At 34.2% G+C, this 13,217-nt stretch overlaps 1 long non-coding RNA gene across 1 annotated transcript; it reads right to left on the bottom strand.

Annotated features, from left to right (window-relative positions):
* Nucleotides 1-1,353: 1,353 nt before the first annotated feature.
* On the bottom strand, nucleotides 1,354-10,096 carry LOC116556923. The gene is made up of 3 exons (XR_004271254.1): nucleotides 10,086-10,096; nucleotides 2,923-2,927; nucleotides 1,354-1,457 (listed from the first exon to the last, which is right to left on the bottom strand). It is a non-coding gene; the product is annotated as an uncharacterized LOC116556923 (long non-coding RNA).
* Between the last annotated feature and the right edge of the window lie 3,121 nt (nucleotides 10,097-13,217).

Here is a 13,217-nt window from a genome sequence, read left to right as displayed (position 1 = left end):
TGACATTTACAATTTTGAATGTCTCAGATGGAGCTACCACTCTAGTAAGTATTTATTTTTAGCGAGGAAACAATGCAGTGAGTCCTAGGAGGAAAAGAAGGATGTGTGTCAGGAAAAGATAAACTAGTAATTTTCAAATTTTAGCATGATTCAATTCACTTGAGGATCTGATTAAATATACAGATGCCAGGCCTCAGCCCCAGAGAGTCTAATTCATTTTAAGAAGATCTCTTATTCATCATGGTATTCATTTTGACAAATGTTGCTCCAGCCCTGACTCATGGGATGTGACCCTCTTTCTTTTTTTGTCCTTCTGTGACTTATTTCACTTAGCATAACATCCTTAAGTTTCATCTATGTTGTTACATTTCATAGATTTTCCTTTTGTTAATGGCTGAGTAATATCCCACTCCATGAATATACCAAAACTAAAAATAGAATTAAAATATGATTCAACAATCCCACTTCTGGGTATTTATACAAAAGAATTAAAATCAGGATGCTGAAGAGTTATTTGTGCCACCATATTCGTTGCAGCATCATTCACAATTGTCAAGGTATATGGGAAACAACCCAAACGTCCATTGGTGGATGAATTGACACATTTTCTTTTTCTTTTTCTTTTTTTATTTTACTTTAAGTTCTGGAATACATGGCCATAGTTGCCTGACTGGAAACTCATCACTGAGTTTGTAAGTCCATAACTTATTTTCCATTTTTTTGCTGTTCTGGAAGCTGAGAATATATTTCCCTGGAAAGAACGGTGAAGAAAGGACCTGGCACTCTAAGAAATGTAAAATGTAGACTCGCTCTTTAGTTAATGCATGTAGAGTCTTATTATATATTTTGCCTTTTCTGCCAAAAGTAAAAATTGACCAACATATTTTAGATTGTCAAGTTTACTCTGAAAAATATTTTTAAAAAGGAAAATATATATCTTAGAGTGTTTGGAAGAAAGGGGATAGGTCAGCTACAGAAAGCAAGATTAGTTACCAGGGCATAGTTAAGGATAGTCACACCATTGAGTAACCCATCGTCTGTAGCTCACCAACAAATTCATTAGCTGCATCACTTAATCCACCAGATAGAGTAACTATTACTTAACAGCATATCATAGTAATATAATATATCTTACCTTTCTTTTTTCTCTTTACACTTGTTGGCTGTCTTATCATTATAAAAAGTTTTGAATGTGTGTGCTTTCTTATTTATTTTACCTTTAAGGGTTATTTGTAAGTTTAAATAATCCCTAAACAACAGGATTTATTATTATATATATACATATATATATATACATATATATATGTATATTTTTTTTAAATAAAAAAGCCCCTTCTCAGGGACTTCATGATTTTTATTTTGTTTCTAATTGACATAACAATTATACATATCATGGGGTATAGTGTGATGTTTTAATACAAGCATACATTGTATAATCATCAAATCAGAATATTTTGCTGTATTTATGATCTTGTACATTTATTATTTTTTGTAGTGAGAACATTCAAAATTATCTCTTCTAGCTATTTTGAAATATATAATACAATATTTTTAACCATAGTCACATTATAGTGTAATAGAGTGCCAAAACTTTTTTCTCCCAAAGGTCAAATAAGTTTTTTAAATGTTATACATACATAATTAAATGCTATTTGGCCATTAAAAAAATGAAGTCTGCCATTTTTAGCAACATGGATGAAACTAGAGAAAATTTTGTTAAGTGAAATAAGTCAAGCACAGAAAGACTGATATTGCGTCATCACAATCATATGTGGGAGCCAAAAGAGCTGATTTCATGGAAGTAGAGGGTAGACTAGTGGTTACCAGAGGATAGGCAATGTGGTGAGAATGGGGAGATAGTGAGATTTGGTAAACAGGTACAAAGTTACAATTAGGTAGAAACTTCCTTATTAGAAAAACTAATAGAGGTGTATTTTGGTTATGTTTTCATATTAGCACATCCTGAATATGAATATAAGCTGAAATTCAAATGTATCTTCAAGACTTTTAACTTATACTTCAACAATGCAAGACAGGCTTTTTCCTCAAACCTGGACTATCAACAGAATTAGTTCTTAACTGTTGCTCATTCTATCATTATGCAAAGTTTTGAATTATTTCTTAACCGTTGTCTGTTCTATCATTATACAAAGTTCCTTACACCTTTAAAATATGACGATAGACTGGATAGGGAAAATGTGGCACATATACACCATGGAATATTATGCAGCCATAAAAAACGATGAGTTTGGGCCATTTGTAGGGACATGGATCAACCTGGAAACCATCATTCTCAGCAAACTGACAGAAGAGCAGAAGATCAAACACCGCATGTTCTCACTCATAGGCGGGTGTTGAACAATGAGAACACATGGACACAGGGAGGGGAGCACTACACACTGGGGTCAGTTGGGGGGAAATAGGGGAGGGACGGTGGGGGGTGGGAAGCTGGGGAGAGATAGCAAGGGGAGAAATGCCAGATGTAGGTGATGGGGAGGAAGGCAGTAAATCACACTGCCACGTGTGTTCCTATGCAACAATTTTGCATGTTCTTCACATGTACCCCAAACCCTAAAATGCAATAAAATAAATGGGAAAATAAAATAAAATAAAATAAAATATGTTGTCTGTTCTATCATTATACAAAGTTCCTTACAACTTTAAAATATGTTGTGTACACAAGCAGAGAAGATTTCTAAAGCACTGCATGCATTATTCCACCTCTCTGCTTAAAATTTTAATGGCTTCCTACTTCCTAAAAGAGAAATATGAGCTCTTAGCCTTCAACTTAGTGCTTTAGACAGTAAATACAGCATTGCTTAAGCGAGATAGGTTGATCCATCTCCAGACACACCTTACTTAGATTTTTTTCTTCTGGTTTTACACTTGACACAGTCCTTTCCTTGTCTGTACTATTCCTACCACATCTAGATGCCTACATATATAGTGGATTTCTCACTAAATTAAGACAACCTCATGAATCACCTTCCAATAAGTGGGAATTCATCCTCTTTTGTTTTTGTCTGTTGCTAGTTCTGAAAAGTGAGCTGTTTTTTTCTACAACCAATTTCAACATTGTATCCTAGTTCCCATTAATCTTTCCAAAAGAAGAAAGAGGTTTATTCCTGTGAATTCTCACTAGGCAGGAACTAGGGTACTCATGATCAGCCTTAGTGCATTACCCAAGGCCATTTTGCCTACGGTTTCCAGGCTCTCCTGCCATTGACTTCCAGACAGCTGCTCTAGAATGATAGATGCCCCTAGACTGTCATAGCTGCATCCCACCTAACTATTGGGTCATCCATTTCTGCAGGTAGAAATCTCTGATGCCAGAACCTTCTCTGATTAATAACTCATTACTATAGCTAGCCACTTGGGTGGAAACAGAGCTATGGTATGTTCTTCTTTAAGAATAATGTCTTGGACGAATTTCTTGGAAATGTTGTAAGCAAACAGTAATGTCTAGGAGCTCAGACTTGAATAGTTTTCCTTGGGAAGATGTAGGAAACTTGGATAGAGCAAGCGTGATGTTAAAATGTGTGTGTGTATATGTATGTGTGTATGTATTTGTGTATATGCGTATATGTATACATATATATGTATACACATATATATGTGTGCATGTGTGTGTGTACATAGATCAGTACTGGATTCTAAAAATAAAACTGTAGAAGGAAGCAGTACTGAGATGACAAGAGCTAATATTTATTGAGGGCTTACTCAGTAGGTGTTTCAGAAAGGATACTTAAAAACTCTTTATCAAATTAGCTTGCTTAATATCAACAAAAATTTAAAGAGGTAGGTTCTGGTTGTTGAACAATGAGAACACGTAGACACTGGAGCCTGTCAGGAGGTGGGGAGCTAGGGGAGGGATTGCAAGGAGTGGGGGTTAGGGGAGCAATAGCATTAGGAAAATTACCTAATGTAGATGACGGGGTGATGGATACAGCAAACCACCATGGCACATGTATACCTAGATAACAGACCTGCACATTCTGCACATGTACCCCAGAACTTAAAATATAATAATAATAAATAAATAAAGAGGTAGGTTCATTATTATGCACATTCTATATAGATGAGACAGAAGAAAAATAAGTTGCCCAAAGGACTTATGGCTAGTAAGTAGTTATCCCTCAGTATCCATGGGGGAATGCTGCCAGGACTCCCCGTGGACACTGAAATCTACAGATGCTTAAGTCTCTGATATAAAATTGATTTGTATATAACCTACCTTCATTCTCCTGTGTACTTTAAATCATCTCTAGGTCACTTGTAATACCTAATATAGTATAAATGCTACGCATATATTTGTTGTACTATATTGTTTACACAATAATGACAAGAAAAAAGACTATACATGTTCAGTACCAAAACAACCCTCCTATTATTTTTCTGACTATTTTTGTTCTATGGTTATGGATCTATGAATGCGATTCCACAAATGTGGAACCTATGGAGACAGAAAACTGATTGTATTTCAAACAAAGGTAGTTTGATTCCAGAAATTAATTGGGGCCAATTTATACTGCTGTATCGCTGATACAAGAGCTTTACATAAGATATCTCACTTAATTCAACAACTCTGCAATGCAGAATTTACCATTTTCTCATTTTTAGTAGGAAAAAACAGTACTCAAAACAGCAAAGTTAAGGTTTCACATCTGGGGTGTAAGTAGCAAAACAAAGCTTTGAACTCCAAACTGCCTGTCCAAATCTTGTACTCTTTCTGCCAAACCATGCTACTTTTTACTTTGAGAAAGAATTATTGTTTTCTGTATGCAAATCAAGCTTCTCCCTACTGCAAAGCAGTTAAATTGCTTGAGGGGAAAAAGGTAAACAGAAAGTATGCTTCTCTGATTGGGGTGAAAAACTTGGAGGAAGGAGTTATGTTCTCCACAAAAAGATCTAGTAATCAGTTTCTAGTGCCTTGGGGCGAGAAACAAAGGTAATCATAACCTACTCATGAAGGCTTTCCTTCTCATAAATGCATATGGTTTGAGTAGGACTCATAAATAATGAGGGTAGGAGGTATGTGTTGCTAAGAGGGAAGGATGGAGAAAAAGACACACATACATGGAGAAAAGGAGAAAGAGAGAAGATTCTGAGGCATCTGGATACTATACTAACTCTCCTTAATTATACATAGGGTTAATTTCAGAGCTCTCAGTGATAATTTGGTAAAGGTCAAATTACCTGGGCTACAGAAAGAGCTGGGATTTATAGGTCATGTGAAAGGAATATAATTGAAATTTATTAAATATCTATTCTGTTTTGTATTATTAGACATCCTGAAAGCTTGGAGATTTATGCTCATTTACAGATGAAAAAAATAAGATTCAAAAATATTATTTTTTTTCCCAAAACCAGACAGCCAGAAAGAAGCAGAGCCAGGATTTAACAACATGTCTGTCTTTCTGCAAAGCTCATACTCTTTCCTCTAAAGATACTTGAAGTTAGGTCCTTATATAGGTATCATTTCAGTATATGAAGCTATTGAATCAGCTCACACTAAATTACTGACGCAGTCTATTTGCTGACTCTGCCTCTAATATTCTTTTATGCTTCAATCCATTCATTATGTTTTTAAAACTTTAAATGCTGACAGTTTTTCTAAAAGATAAAAGCCAAGATTCCCAATGTGGTCCCACTGCATTTGTCTAACTGTATCTGCCGTTTCTTACTACCACCAACCAACCATCCCAGCTGATCTCCTGAATTATCTGTTGAATACACGCCACACATTCTTTCCTCTTAACATTTATTCTTGCAATACCCACCATCTGAGTTACTTCCATCCCTCACTTTCACATGCAGATGATTATTCCCTTGGCACTTCACTGCTTCACCTTATCTCAGCACTTACCTTGTTTGCTACTTCTTACATATAGTTTTGTTTTGTTCTGCCATCTGACTACCTACTCCTATAGACAGTAACTCTACATTTTAAGTGAATTTAACAAACAGCTTTTGAGAATGAATTATGAGGCCTGACATATGCTGGATATTTTAGACAAAGAGATGCAAAAATATGGTTTCTGCCTACAGGATTTACCCATATGTGTATTTCCACATGGTACTCAAGGGCAAACCTGCCACACAGCAAGTGCTCAGTAAGCACACATGTTAAGGCGTAGCTGAAATGATACAGAGAATGGCCTTCCATTCTGAATTGTCTCCACGTTTTCTCAAGTTTTCATGTTTAAAGTGCCTGGATTATATATGCCATCAATGCGGCCCAGCTAATTGCAGCTTCGGATCATTAGTTCCTCTGTGTAGTGCTCCATTTTGCGGCACAGGTTTTCATAAAGTTTAATAGGTTAACATTATTAAATTTCTCCACAGTATGTTTCTGCTCAGATGGTTTGAATAGCAGATTACTTTGTAAAAGTGAGTTTGACTCCCCTGAGCTCCTCTCCTCCCTTTTCCTTCTTTCTTTGCTTTTTTTTTTTTGTTGTTGTTGTTTTGTTTGTTTGTTTTTTGTGGCAGAGTTTCGCTCTTCTTACCCAGGCTGGAGTGCAATGGCTCGATCTCGGCTCACCGCAACCTCCGCCTCCTGGGTTCAGGCAATTCTCCTGCCTCAGCTTCCTGAATAGCTGGGATTACAGGCACGCACCACCATGCCCAGCTAATTTTTTGTATTTTTAGTAGAGACGGGGTTTCACCATGTTGACCAGGATGCTCTTGATCGCTTGACCTCGTGATCCACCCGCCTCGGCCTCCCAAAGTGCTGGGATTACAGGCGTGAGCCACCGCGCCCGGCCCCTTTCTTCGCTTTTATCTTAATTGTGTTACTAAGAAGAGATATTTGCCTAAAGAGAGCCATGAACACAAACAAATAATATGACTAATAACAAAAGGCAGGTTGGTTCTGAGAGCTCTCAGTTTGTGACATTCATGAGAGTTACTTATGACTGTAGTGGCCTCTGGGGCCCAGATATCCAAGTCTCATTTGTTTTCTTTGTTTGAAATTGTGAAGTCTGAAGTTAATAGCTTTGTTATTTTCTGACCATGTTCTTTAACTTCAAGTACTGAACACGTGCCTAATTCTAGAACTCCTCTGCCATGTGACTACCTCCTCATACAGACAGTAACCCTACAGTTAGATACTACTACCACCACCACCAAAAGTTTCCGAAAAAGACATTTTTCCTTGTTTTACATTTCAGGAAAATATGTCTTTGGGAACACATATTTGCAAGTCATTTCAAAGAATTTCAGCTTAATAAATACACGTGTTAGTGCATAATACCACCACCTAACTTCTATACTTTCAATAGATTGGGGCTTTTTTGGGGGGAAGGATATGAGTATGTTTGTGTATACATATATGCATGTACATCCACTTATATGTATGAGTATATATGTGCATGTATATACTGCACATGCGTGTGTGTACATGTATATATACATGCACACGTGTGGACATGCACACCACAGATATATTTAAATGTGGGTGTGGTATTCATGGTATATTATATAGGTTGTGGAATATTCTTAAACTGTGTAATAATTAAAGGTTAGTCGATTATATTTGTTTATCCATTTTTTAAACATCCACTAAAATGCACATTGTCTTTTGAATATCAAGATTGCAAAAGAAATGGAAAATAGCCATGAGAAAACTTATGTGCTAACTTTGGAAAGATCTGTAACATGAGAAAATAAAGTTATAAAATTGCCTAAGTCTCAGTACCTCCCGAGATGAATAAGGAAGGCACCCTTTAGTCAGAAGCAAACAACTAATTAGAAAGAATTCTCTCTGATGTTAAATCTGAACCTGTAGATGAAGAAAACTAGTACTAAAATATCAATTTTATAATTAATATTTATATTAATACATACAATTAATACAATACATACAATACATAAAATTAATATTTATATGGTGAAAAATTAGCACATTTATCATTTAAGTTCTTGCTTATTATAAAATCCTGTAAGATAATGCTAATATGTACAGATTAACTAACTCCAATTTCCATAATGTTTTAATTTCTAATTTTCATTTTTTCTTATTTTCTCAGCTTAAATTCTTTAGATAGCCCAGAGAAATTCATGCTCATTCTATTGTATAAAATTGTGTTTCTTTAAGATGACTTATATCATTATTAGACACATGATCCAAATTTTCTCATTATAAATATATATATTTATATAAATACATATGTTTATATCTTGTGCATGTTCATAGTTATTTTTTTACTCACTTTAAACTTTACTTGAGGGTAAATTTTAAATTTTACAAGAGGGCAAATTAGCCTGTGTCCAAGACTTTAACAAATGGCACTTTGAAAATACTTCTTATATGTTCCTTCTGCTCTACCAACTCTGTTATAACAGTCATCCACCTGTCTCAATCACTGCTAAGAAGAGAAGAAATATTTTGGCATTATGTTATTCAGGCAGCTCAGCTCATGAGAACTAATTAAAATGATAACCTGACATGCATGTTCCTTTTAGATTACTGTCTTATGAACTGGTTGTTCACAACATTCCAATGCCAAATCAACTTTGTCAGAGCACAACTGCTAATTAGAATGAGAAACTGCCTAATTCACAGTCAGAAAACTGTTGATTTACAAACATAAATGTCAAGTATCAAGGGTTGTGATTCACTAAAATGTAGAGTAATTATCTCCTCAAATATTAGAAAGATATTTTAAGATTACATAAAAATAATAATATGATGATGAAGAAGAAAAGGAAGAAGACCATATTACAAATCCACAAAAGTGATACTCAAAATCAATATATCTTCATGTGCCTATATGAAAGTGCTCACAAAACTACATGAGAGCTGAGCCTTAGAAAGGCAAAAGGACTTGCTGGATGACACACAGTAAGCACTTTCTATCTTGTAGAATAATACATTTTCTGGGTTGAATTCTTGCAGCTGGCTTTCATTTCAACAGTCACTTTTTCAAAAACACACATTAATATACAATCTGTGTAAAAGACAATATATCAGAATTTACAGAGGAAAAAAGAGCTCTGATTTGTCTTTGATGAAACTTCAAAAGCAGCACACACATATGCACAATCACACACACACAGAGATATGTGCATCAATTACTAAATGAATAAAAGTAAAGTAAATAAAATTCAGTACCTAAGGAGACCAGCTAAAACAGAATTTTTTTTAATGTATGAAGGCTTTTTGCTTTTTAATTTTTTTTAAGTTCGGGGGTACATGTGCAAGTTTTCTATTTAGGTAAGCTTGTGTCACGAGGGTTTGTTGTACAGATATGTTCATAATCCATGTATTAAGTCTAGTACCTACTAGTTACTTTTCCTGATCCTCTTCCTCCTCTTACCATCCGCCTTCTGATTGGCCCCAGTGTGTGGTGTTCTCCTCTGTGTGTTCACGTATTCTCATCATTTAGTTCCCACTTATAAGTGAAAACATGCAGGGTTTGGTTTTCTGTTCTTGCATTAGTTTGCTAAGGATAATGGCTTCCAGCTCCAACCATGTCTATGCCAAGAAAATGAGATTGCTCTTTTTTATGGCTGCATAGTATTCCATGTTGTATACATACCACATTTGTTTTTTATCCAGTCTACCATTGATGGACATTTAGGTTGATTCCATTTCTTTGTTATTGTGAATAGTACTGCAATAAACGTATGTGTGCATATGGTCTTTATAACAGAAAAAATTATATTCCTTTGGGCATATACCTCATAATGGGATTGCTCAGTTGAATGGTATTCCTATCTTTAGTTCTTTGAGGAATCACCACACTGTCTTCCACAACAGTTGAACTAATTTACACTCCCGTCAACAGTGTATAAGCATTCCCTTTTCTCTACAACCTTGCCAGCATCTGTTATTTTTTGACTTTTGACTAATAGGCATTCTGACAGATCTGAGATAATATCTCATTGTGGTTTTTATTTGCATTTCTATAATGATCAGTGATGTTGAGCTTTTCATTTGATTGTTGGTCACATGTATGTCTTCCTTTGAAAAGTGTCTGTTCTTGTCCTTTGCTCACTTTTTAACGGGGTTAAAACAAAAAATTATATAACATCTACAGTTTCCTAATATAATACCAAAAACATCTAGGATTTTCAAAAATTACTCATCATCTCAAAAACTCAGAAAATCTCAACTTGAATGAGAAAACAAAATCAACAAATGTCAATAATGAGAATACACTTATGTTGGAATTATTTGGCAAAAATTTTAAAGCCACATTATAAAATTCATAAATAATCAATTATCAATATTCTTGAAATGCCTTTCAAAATAGAATGTTTTAGCAAAGAAATAAAAGATATTATAAAAACAAATGGAAATGTAAGAATTGAAAAAGACAATACAATAACCCCCAGTGGGTGAGAACTGACAATAGAATGGAGAGGACAGAGGAAAGAATCACTGGATTTGAAACAGAACAAGAGAGATTACCCAGTATCACTCACAAAGAGAAGACAGACATTAAAAAAGAGAGCAAAAACTCAAGGGCTTGTGGAACTATAACAAAAGGTCTAACATTTTTGTCATTCAAGTCACAGGAAGGGAAAAGCTAGAATATGGGACTAAAAAATTACTTTTTAACAAAAGCCTGAAAAAGTTCCAAGTTTGGTTAAAAAAAAAAAAAAAAAAGACATAAACATACCAATTCAAGAAGCTGAAAGAATTCCATACATGATAACCCAAAGAAATTTATTCCAACACAGATCATAATTAAACTTCCGAATTAAAGCAAAGAGAAAATATTGAAAGTGATGAGAAAGAAAAAATGACAATTTAACTATAAGGGAAAAACAATTTAAATGACAGTGGATTCTCATCATTACAATGGGGGCCAGAAGAAAACGGCATATTTTTCAAGTGCTAAAAAAAATATTAATGTCAAACAATAGTTCTAATCTGGCAAAAGTCAACTTCAGAAATGAAGGAGAAATAAAGACATTCTCAGATGAAGAAAAACTAAGAGAATTTGTAACCTCTAAAAGAATAACAAAATTAAGTTTTAAACCAAAAGGAAGTAATAAAAAAATCTTGGAATATTAGGAAAGTAGAAAAAACAATGAAAAGAACAAAAACATGGTTAAATAAATAGGCTTTCTTCTCTCAAGTTTCCTAAAATATGTTTGAGAATTGAAGCAGAAAATACATTGTCAAATGTGTATCTCAGTGTACATAGAGGAAATATGTAAGTATGTTATACATGAGTGAAGGTAAAGGAATTTAGATAAAGGGAGGTAAGATTCTTATATTTAAACTCATAAGGTGTTAACACCAGTAGATTGTAATAAAGTGGATATATACGTGATAGTTAATTTTTATGTGAACTTCATGGGGCTAAGGAATGCTCGGATAGCTAGTAAATTTAAATAAGCATTTGAATCAGTAGACTGAGTACAGAAGATCCACCCTGACCAGTCGTGTTGGTATCATCCAATCTGTTTGCCCAAATAGAACAAAAAGATGGATGAAGGGTGAATTCTCTCTCTCAGTCTTTCTCTCAATCTCTCTCTCTCTTCCCCCCCCCGCCTGCCCCCACCAGCTACCTGAGCAAGGACATCCATCCTCACCTTTTTTTAAACCATGGCGTTCCTAGTTCTCTGGCCTTTTTATTCTGGGACTTACACCAGTGAAACCCCATTCTCAGGTCTTTGACCTTGGAAGTCATATCATTGACTCCCCTAGTTTTCAGGCTCCCCTTTTAACTCAAACTGAATTATATGATTGGCTTTTCTGTTTCCACATCTTGCAGAGGGGATATTGTGAGACTTATCTGATGCCATAATTGCAGGAGCAAATTTTTATAATAAAGCTTCCATTATATATCTGTATATAACCTATTGGATCTGTTTCTCCAGAGAACCTTAACAAAACAATATATAATGTAATAACTGGCACAAACACTAAAACATATGTTGATAGATACACTAAAAAACACTATAGATAAATCAAAATGGATTTTTTTAAAATGTTCAAATAACCTATAGAAAGGATTGAGAAATAAAAAATAAAGGGAACAGACAGAAAACAGAAATGAAATGGCAGAAATATGTCCTAATATATCAGTAATTACATTAAATGTAAAGGGTATAAATATGTCAATTAAAAATCAGAAAAACAACAGACTTATGCAGGGGCTAGAGTAAAATAAAAAGCCAGTATGTACAGGAAACATTCTCTTTGATTACATATATGTATCATTCTTGAAATGACAAGAGAGCAATGTAGTGATTGCTGGTGTTAGCAGGGACAATGGGGAGAGGGAGGGTGGGTGTCACTATAAAGGAGTAAGATAATAATTATTTTTAGTAATGGAATAATTCTGTATCTTGATTGCTGTGCTGGTTTTATGAATCCACACAAATATTAAAATGACATAGCGCTATTATATTCACATAGTGTACCATGTAAATTTACTGGTTTTAATATTGCACTATAGTTATATAATGATCACTGAGGAAATCTGGATAAATGTTACGTAAGAGTCTTCTATAAAATTTTTGCAGATCTCTGTGCATGTATGATTATTTCAAAATAGACGATTTTCAAAAAAATAATAATAAAAATTTAAAAAGGAAAACACATCAATATTTTTATTTCAGAGAACCTGGGGAAAGAATGGAAATACAGTAATGCTAGGAAAAGCAATGAAATTTGAAGATGATTAGTGAGAACAACTATTGGTTTGAAAAAGCCATGTTATAATTGTGGAGGAAGATGATGATAATGAAGAAACATTTGATTTAAAATATTTAAAATAAAGAGGTGCGTGTGTTTGTGTGTGTGTGTGTGTGTGTGAGTCTATGAGGAAAAAGGGAACACAGAAATAATGTAATGATTAATCCTTAAAGAAAGATAAAAATTAACTTGTGTTTTTGAATACATTTTAATATAAAAGAGTATATTGAAATTTATCAACTGAATGACCTGTTCACCTCCTGAGAATAAATATTTTCTACTTGAAGGGTTTTATAACATTTTATGATCCATATCAAAGAGTTCAGAAAAATTGGGAAAATCTTTGTTCTGTTTCTTAGGTTATCCCTTGTGATAACTAAATCTTTAACACAGTCTACTTATTTTCTACCAGAACTTAACTAATAAACCAGTTTGAACAAAGAGAAAAGTAAAGCATGCTACAAATTAATGTTTTTATGGTTACAGAAAAATATGCAGAATTTATGTAATTTTAGGCAAAGCAAATATCTCTACAGTTAAATTTGATGAGAATTTCTTTGTA

Source organism: Sapajus apella, unplaced genomic scaffold (genome assembly GCF_009761245.1).
Source record: "Sapajus apella isolate SASKATOON/1434 unplaced genomic scaffold, GSC_monkey_1.0 scaffold18, whole genome shotgun sequence".
Taxonomy (NCBI): domain Eukaryota; kingdom Metazoa; phylum Chordata; class Mammalia; order Primates; family Cebidae; genus Sapajus; species Sapajus apella.
Note: the sequence above shows the minus strand (reverse complement) of the source record. Positions and strands in the feature narration are given on the sequence as shown.